Source organism: Crocodylus porosus, unplaced genomic scaffold (assembly GCF_001723895.1).
Source record: "Crocodylus porosus isolate Cpor-Errol unplaced genomic scaffold, CroPor_comp1, whole genome shotgun sequence".
Taxonomy (NCBI): domain Eukaryota; kingdom Metazoa; phylum Chordata; order Crocodylia; family Crocodylidae; genus Crocodylus; species Crocodylus porosus.
The window spans coordinates 9,137,427-9,146,668 of NW_017728925.1; positions in this window are offsets into that span (position 1 = coordinate 9,137,427).

The following is a 9,242-nucleotide window of genomic DNA, read 5'->3' on the forward strand; positions in this document are numbered from 1 at the left end:
GCAGAGTTTTTACAAGTACTGTTCCGCTGCGGAGTAAATTTGTTTACTCCGGCCTAACAAGGGCGCATGTGTACATGCGCAACATTTACTTTGCAGCTAATTAGGCAACTGCACCGTAAATGTCTTGTGTAGATGCATCCACCAGGAACTAATTCAGAACATGCCCTAGGAGTCTAGGGCAGTGCCAGAATTACACAGAACACAGCGTTGTTAGCTTTTACCTTCATGCTCTGCTTGGTAAGTGGTATGAACAGGCTCAGCATAGGAAGGCTACTAAATACAGTACGTGAAGTCCTGTGGTAATACTACTGGTTAACATAGTCAGAGGCATAGTATGTGGGAGGCTGAGCTGGATTTTCTGTTCCGTGAAAGTATCATTCATTCCAACGCCCATGTGGTCTAGTGGTTCGAACCCAAGGAGGGAAGCCAGACGAGAACGGGATTCTTCTAATCCAGTCGGAGTCATTTACACAAGGCATCTGTCCTCCTTGTGCCGCCTCAGCCAACCCAGCGGCTGCTGCAACTGGATCTTCTTTGAATGAATAAATTATGGCCAGGGGAGCATTTGGTTTGACTGCTGAAATGGCAGTCTTTAGCCTGTCATTTCTTCCTTTCTGGAAAATTACAGGGGCAGATTAGATCTCCTCACATTACTGGTGCATCAGAATACAAGACAATAACACATAAAGGGACCTCGTGAAACTGATGTGTTTTATATCATGAGAAATGTTATTCATTTGGGGGGGAAGGAAAACTGTAAGATAATGGACTGATAAATCACCCAGCCATGCAAAGGCTTTCTGGACATTTCATGGGGGCGAACCAGAATTGCAGATTATAACAAACAAATGAGGGCAAAACTGCTCTTTCACCACCCTGTGACATGACATTTTGAACATCAAATCCCACTTTCTTTCTCTTGCTCCATTTCCCAGCTGCTTTAGAGGTGCCGTTGTGTGGCATAAACCATGCTCTCCTCCTCAAGTTTATCTAAAAGAGTCAACGGGTCTTGCTTCTGGCTTAAATCAAGCATAGCAGAAGCTCTCACATTTGGAATAGGACCATGACACGCCAACCGCATGGGTTTCCATTGAATTGTTTGTTTGAAGTTCCCTCGGATTCGGCGACCCGATACCTGCACACAAACTTTTTTTCTGGTGTCTCAGACCTGCGTACCATAAAAAAGATGGGCAGAATGGATATTCTAACTCAAAAGTTTGAAACCTGCCCCATCTCCTGTACACAGTGGCCTGTTTCCCAAGAGACCAAAATCACTTCCCTGAGCCTCCCAGCACTTTTTCTTGGTGTGATTCTAACCTGGGAATGAATAAAGCAAAACTGCCCCTCCTTACTACTACAGCAAAATTGTATTTTGTGGTAACATTTCCCAGTGTGGACACTGCAACAGCTGTGCTGTCTGATCCACGAGCCATTGTTCTGAATATCTCCCAAGGAGCTGTAGCACACTAAGCATGCATTTCTTTCCTGTCTTTGGCCCACAAAAGGTTGAAGCAGGGTAGATTTGCACTTTATAACCAAATTGATCAGTGATATATAAAGGGTTGTCATCCCGGTACCTGTCCATGCATATGCAACAGTGCGAGTGGGTGTTTCACAGCCCACTTTACTCCCATAAATCATTGTTTATTGGGGTGGTGACTTCATTAACTTGGGTTTTTCTCTGCCCTGCAGAGGGCCAATGATTGTGAGAAGATTTTCCTGCAAAGGTAAACACCAGCAGTGCTAATCCTCACACCCACAGTGTGAGGGTTACACATTTACTGCCAGTAAAGTTACATTTCATACCATCAGCAGCCTCTTTCTGCATTGCCTGATGAAAACTGAGCTGGTGATTTTTAAATCCTCCAAATTACACCCTGCTCTAGGGTTCAATTGCAAGTGCCTTTCTATCTACGACAATCCCTAATCAAGCCGTATGCAGGGAATAAGTCCTGGACCAAGGTGGGAGTAACTGACAATTGATATTTTAGAATATGAAGCAATGGATTAGGAATCAAATGCTCAGTCTTGATGGCAAGCACAATTTCAGAGAAATAGAAAGCAGGCCTTTAACCTTGCACCCAATTTGTCCTTGTCTGAGAACAACTTAAGAAAGATTTATAAATATGAAAGATTTATAAATATAAGGCACCCATATGGAAAAAGTCAGTGTGCTGCTAATGAAATAGCCAAATGCAGGTGCCAGGATACCAGCAAATGGCGCCAAGTGCGGCTTGAATCTGAGGTGCATCTCCCATAGAAGTCACTGGTCTAAACTCTGCAGTGCCATAAATGAGGGCTTAAATTAGCCGTTTGACTTATGTCAGTATGGCAGGTGTAATAGGAACAAAATTAATTAGCCTGCGCTGATTTGCATTGCAATGAGCAAGGTGTTTTGAGGAACTTTGCAATTTTCCAGGATTCCTCACTAATCACCGCCTCAGCTGAAAATCCAGTGTACTGGACCACCAACATGAGAGATCACGAACATACAAGAGATGAATTAGAACCCCACACTGATGAGATTCATTTTAAACATCCCAATTTTGCTTAAAAAGAAAATAAAAACATTGGTCCTTTGATTTGTCTTCTGGGGCCAGAATATTTGTGGGGGTAAGGTCTCCCTTCAAGTTTTTATCCACAATTGATAGAAACATCTTATCATGATTTTTAGTATTACTAGAAGATCTCCGTTTTCATTCGTTTGGTTTCTGAAGCTGAAGCGTGATGAAAAGTGCCAAAGATCTCAAGACTCGTGATTAAACCCTGAGAGTTGGTTCTATTGAATGATTTCTACGTAACACTTTTGCATGCTTTAGGAAGGTGTACGTATAAGCCAGTGGGTGAATTCACCAGTCAGGAAGGCAGAATAAAAATTGTGAACACACTGTGAATGTGAGACGCTTTCCTCAGGGCTGGCTGGATTAGCAAACAAGAGTTCCAAAACAGGAACAAATAAACCCAAAATCCAGGGAATGAATCATCTGTGGCTTTCCCAGCTTCCACCAGCACGGAGGAGAGGGATCAGGACAGGAAAGCACAGGAGATGCTCCCCGCTTCTACTACCTTTCCTGGCTATTACGGATAGCCCACCATTAGGGCTCTCCTGGCTCTTCTGTTCGTTGCCCCTGCCTAAGAGGCAGGAAGCCTCATACTGGTTGCTCAGTAATACCAATCCCGACACAGATCCCAGTGAGTGAGTGCCCAGAAATATTAAGATTTAAAAAGTAAATAAATCCTGGATGTTTTTATTTTCCTTTCAGCTTTTAAGTCCTTACAAGTTGGATTTTCAAGCTGTTCTTTGCAAGTACAGCTGCTGGAAGTGTACCATTTTCTTCTAAAAGCAGTAAAGACTCTCACAATCACAGGATTCCCGAGGCTCCAGATTCATGGGAGTTGGCAGAGCTGTTTTCTCCTTATCGGGTATCCTGCAACTACTACAAGCCCTGGTTTGAATAAAATGTACTATGAGCTGCTGGCTTTGTATCAGTGTCCTTGCAGGACTACTTCTGAGGCACCACGCTGGAGCTCCAGCTGTTTTGAAGAGTAATAGTACCTACAATTTCATTTGCTCTTTCTAATGCCTGTTTGGGGCTTGACCGTTCCCACCAGTAGGATGTATCAAAGGCTTGTGGCTTGTGATTAGCATCTGCAGAATCTGTAAATAAAATTAGTCATGTCCGATACTCACTGGAGCATCCTAGATTATTTCACATCCTTTGCACTGGGCGTTTCCTTTACTGGTTTTCAGTTCCTGGCCCCACACATCAGTTGGAATCAACCTAATTGTTACTCTCATACAGGGGTCTACCCCTCCAGTGTGCGAGGCCATGCCATCTGGCCCATGGGTCTGAAAATTTCAGAGTGGGGGAGCAGTGGCAGTTCCCCTGCTGCCAAATTTCAGACCTGTGAATAGTCCCACAGGTCAGACAACATGGTCCTGCATGCTATTTGCCAGCGCTCAGTGAGGCTGGCACACGGAGTCAAACTAATGAGTGGCTGGATTAGGTGTGCAGGGGCAGGTTGGCACACAGGTGGATCCAGCCTGCAGCAGTGGTGGTCTTAGGGTTGTTGGGGCCCTGGACAAGAGAGTCATTTGGGGCCCCTTAGAGGTATGCACGCAGGCAAATATTAACCCGCCACAGTTGTATAATGGATCTTTTAAATATTCTTTGGGGGAATTAGATAAATAGTTGAGTGTTAAAAAGCAAATAGAGCCACTTCCTTGCTAAAACTTCACCCCCCACAAAAATTTGGGCCCCCTAAAGTGTGGGGCACTGGGTGGTCACCTGGTTTTCCCTCCCCTAAGGCCAGGGCAAGCGCCTGGATCCACTGTGTGAGATCAGGATGAACATGGTGTCAAGCGGTTGAGCCACCATGCTGGATTACATCTGTGAACCAAACCACATACGCCAAATCTAACTGTGGACTAGCTCCACAAGGCCCAAAAGTTGAGCAGCACTGCGCTAACAGCACAACTGTAAATAGGGCAATTTAAATGGCTGGCAGCCTTTCTCTGCAATGCATCGCATTCTGAGTAACGGCACGAAATGACTCTCTGCTTATAAAATGAAATTGGCTCTTTACTAAGAGAACTGCTTACAGATGTGCTTCAACTACAGCCAGCATCCAAACCATGTGCATACCGTCGAACCTCTCGGTGCTTCCTCCAGGCTCTTCCCTGCCCATGACCTGTGCATCTCTCTCCAGTTCCACACAGATCAATGTAGCCCTTACCTTCCACTGTTTGGAGACATGAATGACTTCTTCTTGTTCCAATGTACTTTAGCAGCTATCCCCTGGCTTAACCCAGCTTTGGTGAAAAAAAGCAAAGACTCCAACGGGAGCTTTACCTCCATATGCTAGAGGTAGAAATTTGACCCTTGCACAACATAGTATCAATGCAAAATGCTCAACCTCTATTTTGTACAACCACTGAACACCAAATCAATGCATGCCCTGCTACTTTGTGAGCCATGCTCATTTCAAGACAGCCTAACTTACCCGACCACTTAATACGTCATTCCCTTGAAAAACAAAAGGCGTCTTGGTTTCTTAGGGGAGAATGTCACTGTTTTAATAACAAAGGTGCAGCTTCTCTGCTTTGACTTCTGCACTAGAAATAGCATCCAGAGATTAATCTGTTCCTGGCTTTGTTCTTTTTACGACCAGGGAATTTGCCTATAGAGCACTTTATTTCCTGCTTTTATGGAGAGGGTTAGCAAAGCTGCTTATTCTGTAGCAACAAAAACAGAAGTAGCCTGAGTTCCTATTGTGGGGAGATGGAGATGATAACAGATTGGATGCAAATGGTTGTTGCCTAAGAGGCCGTGTGCCAATGTTGTAGCCCATTTTTAAACAGATCTGCTGAGTAAAATCTTTGTATATTTTTTGTGTCAGTTAGGGTCTGCAGAGCCGCTTTGTTTAGCTCAACAAGCAATAACTAAACAAAGTATCAGAGGTGTGAGGCTTACACCATTTTCCCTACACCACTGTAAAATCAGAAATAATTCTGGTGGTACAGTGGAGTAAAACTGATGTAAGCAGGGTAAGAAACAGACCAGTGTGTGCTCTTTGCTATTGCCTGCCACATTAGGACTGAGATTTTATTTCCCTGTTCCATGCTAAGGATATTTCACTGCGTTTCTTCAGTCAGCTAAAGAAATCCTGCGTATAAATGCTTTGTTGCAGTCAGGTGTGCAGTGTTTCTATGTGTAGCACCCTTTTGGATAGATCACAGCTCTGCTGCACCTGTGCTTTCACTTCCTCACAACTTTCACTGCTGCTGAGATCTGGGCATCTCTTAGATGGCAGTTTTCCCCGCAGATGGATTTCTTTCAAGAGGATGGAGCATCAGCCTAAGTTATACCACAAGCACTGGGCTGTGCTGTTAAGCGACATATTTCCTGGGGGTACCTGCCATAAAGTTCAATGTGAAAAGGGTTAATCCAGTCTGTTACCTCCTTACAAAAGCCTTTTGTCCATCCAGTGTGCTGGCTGGGGAACAGCTCAGATCAAAGCGTGTCATGTGACCACATTTGCACAAAACAGATATGGTGTCAAAATCCACAGGGACCTGGGAGGAATACAGAGGCACTCACCTAATGAGATCACGCTGCTGAAGAGGATGAACTCCTGTGATGAAGAGATGCTTTGCTACACAATGCCACCAGTAGAGTGCTCTACTAATGGCCCACGAGGCAAGGGGAAATATTTTTGTTCAACTAAAAATGAACAGGTAGGGACTTTGTCACATATAGTCCACTCCCAATCATGTGTACTATGTCAGAATAACGGGAGGAGCAAAGCATAGAGGATCTGGGGCTGTTGTAATAAATTCAGTGGTGTTCCTGTAATCCCCAGTCTAGAGACTTATGTAAAATAGTAACTGTCAATACAGGCTATGGGTCTCAGTAGGATATAGGGACAGAAATAACACATAAACCAGTATAAGTGATCAGAAATTGGTGCAAATCCATAACACTGAAATTCAGTGCACATTTTGCTTTCAAAATGGCAAAAACTGGTTTAAAATAAACCTGGATGGATGGAGTATCAGACTTAACTGATATAGGTTAATCAGTTTATTAAACTTCTGGCCCAGTTCCCCTCCAGATTCAAGTTAACTCACAGTCCCCCAGTATCCCAGGTTGCTTTGCACCCTATGCCTCCCAAGTGTGTGTGGACTAGCTTTCTCCCAATTCCCAAGCTGTCTGCTCCAGCCAAGCACAGAGGCATGCTCTAGCGCCCCCACCCCCTGGCCCCCCTGGCTTCTGGCCTGGGCCACTGCAGGCATGTGTCTGCATTTCCAGAATCAAAAGTGAATGTCTGTTCGCTTGCTTATCGGTTCAATCTGCACTGTTTAGACTAATCTGTGAAGATTGAATTGATTCAGCTTCGAGCTTTTTTGACCATCTGTACCCAGCCGGGGAGTTGAAATCCCTAGTTCAGTTCCGTTCCATGTCGCTGATTTGCCGTGGGAGCTCAGCGGAGTTGCTTGAGCCAGGTTCTGACACTGTAACTCATTAAGAGTAGCAGCGCATTGTGAGTACTTTCAGGGGAATCAGTGGAACTACCTGAGCAGTAAGGACCAAGGGTCACACTGTGTCCATGTCACAATTAGAGGTATGATTGCAGTATATGTGTAGACAATGCTGAACTGGCTTTCATCCAGCTAGCTAGGTAACCAGCAGCTGTGAATATAGTGGCATGATGTGGGGTTACTACTTCAGTGAGTACCCTGGAGTCTGGGGGCGTTGCACAGCTGCAATAAACCCCTTTCACTGTGGCTTTACTCTGCAGAGCTTGTTAGATTAAAGGTGCTCAGGTAAATGCCAGCCCATGTTGCAGCCATGCCTCCCAACTACAATCTAGACAAGGGGACAAAATCTGGCCCTTAACCTCCATGTACCTCAGATGCCTCCCCTGTATGGGCTCTGACACCTACAGAAGGGAGCCTTTGTGAGTTGTCAGGCCTGAGCTTGGGATACACATTCCCACTGATGACTGTTTACTCCTGCAGGTCCTGGTGACTACAGTGTGGTTTCTTGCATGAATGATTTCTAGCCACCATAAGCAAGGACTTGACAATCAGGCCCTTAATTATTTGTACAGAGCTTTCAGAAGCCTGGTCAAATCTTATTAAATATGTGCTGCCTTTAGCTGTATAAAGTGACACATGCATAAAGCTATCAAGGATTCTAATTATAATTAGGCTAATATGGATATATTAGCTTTGCCATGAATGCATGGTTCAAGGCATTATTTCCAGCCTCATTTCCACTCTGTCCATGTTGAATGAAAATGTCTGTTTATTTGGATGGCATGTTCATTTACAAAATGTGTATTAAGATGAGTCAGAATTCCTGGTACAGGTGCTACTTTTTATGAGACCAACTAGATTTTTGCAAAAAAAAATTCTTTATTTGCAGGCTTTCAGGCACAAGCACCCTTCTTCGGGCACAGGAGAAAAGATTGCAAAAGTTCTTCTAGGTAGACGTAAAAGTTCATTTTTACCTAGGAGAACATTACAGTCTTTTCTCCTGTGCCTGAAGAAAGATGCATGTGCCCAAAAGCCAGCAAATAAAGGTTTTTATTTATTTTGCAAAAATCTAGTTGTTTTGATAGAAGGTATTACCTCTACAACAAGTTCTGATTCCTCTTGCCACTTGACCAGGGACAGGCAATTATTTTGGGTGGAGGGCCACTTACTGAGTTTTGGCAAGCCATTGAGGGCCTCATGACAGGCAGCCAGGGGCAGATGTATATTAATTTTCTAAATTTTTTAGGGGCCTCATGGGCCAGATAGAATGGCCTGGTGGGCTGCATCCGGCCTGTGGGCTGCATTTTGCCTGCCCCTGCACTAGACCAATATGGCTACAGCCTGGATACCTGACCCATTAAGATGATGATGGCACACAGAAGTATGAGACGAGGGGCAGTATAGATTTGTGGCAGGGACACTGGATTGGGGATAAGGAGGGAGGGGGCTTTAATTTGACCACAGGATGTGAAGCTGCTGGCGGCATCAAGTCTGCCCAGAGGGGCGCTGCAGGGTTCCCACAAGCCCCGCTCCTTAAGAGCCAGCCAAGACAGCCTAAGAACAAACAGCACTGGCCTGAAAGGAGCACGGCAGAGCAGACAGGGGATGGACTGGTTCAGGCTCTCCCTGGGTTTACCCCCACTACTTGTAAACCTCCAACTGCAGCTGAAAGCTCCTGTTGCCATTGACACACTGGGGAGGGGAGCACAACCCGGGAATGGGAAAATGTGACGTATGGAAATGAACAGATCTAAACCACTGCATTGCACAGTGGTGGTTTTTGCCATACAGATCATTATAGCCAGCAACACCCGTGCTAGGCATGTGTGTGCAAACCCACCCAAAGGAAACCACCCCCCTCCCAACTTTACACAAGGAGGCAGCCTCCTCTCTTTCCAGCTCTGCCTCCCTTATGCCCTGTTCTGTGCAGGCAGGCAAGGCGTGTTTTCATGCTCCATTGCTGTAATAAGCACCTCCTAGTTGTGGTTGTTTGATGTTGGTTTGCTACCTTTACTTTGCTTGGTTATTTATGGCGAAGGGAAGATTAAGTCTTCAGTGGGTGCTTGGTGTGTCAATAGCTATAATTAAGATTTTGTGGTTCTCTTGCAAACTCTGGAAGCTATCATTTTCAGCAAGCTCTCATCCTAATATTCCTCAAGTGAGAGGGTGGTCTTTGTCAGTTTGCAAAAAAAAAAAAAAA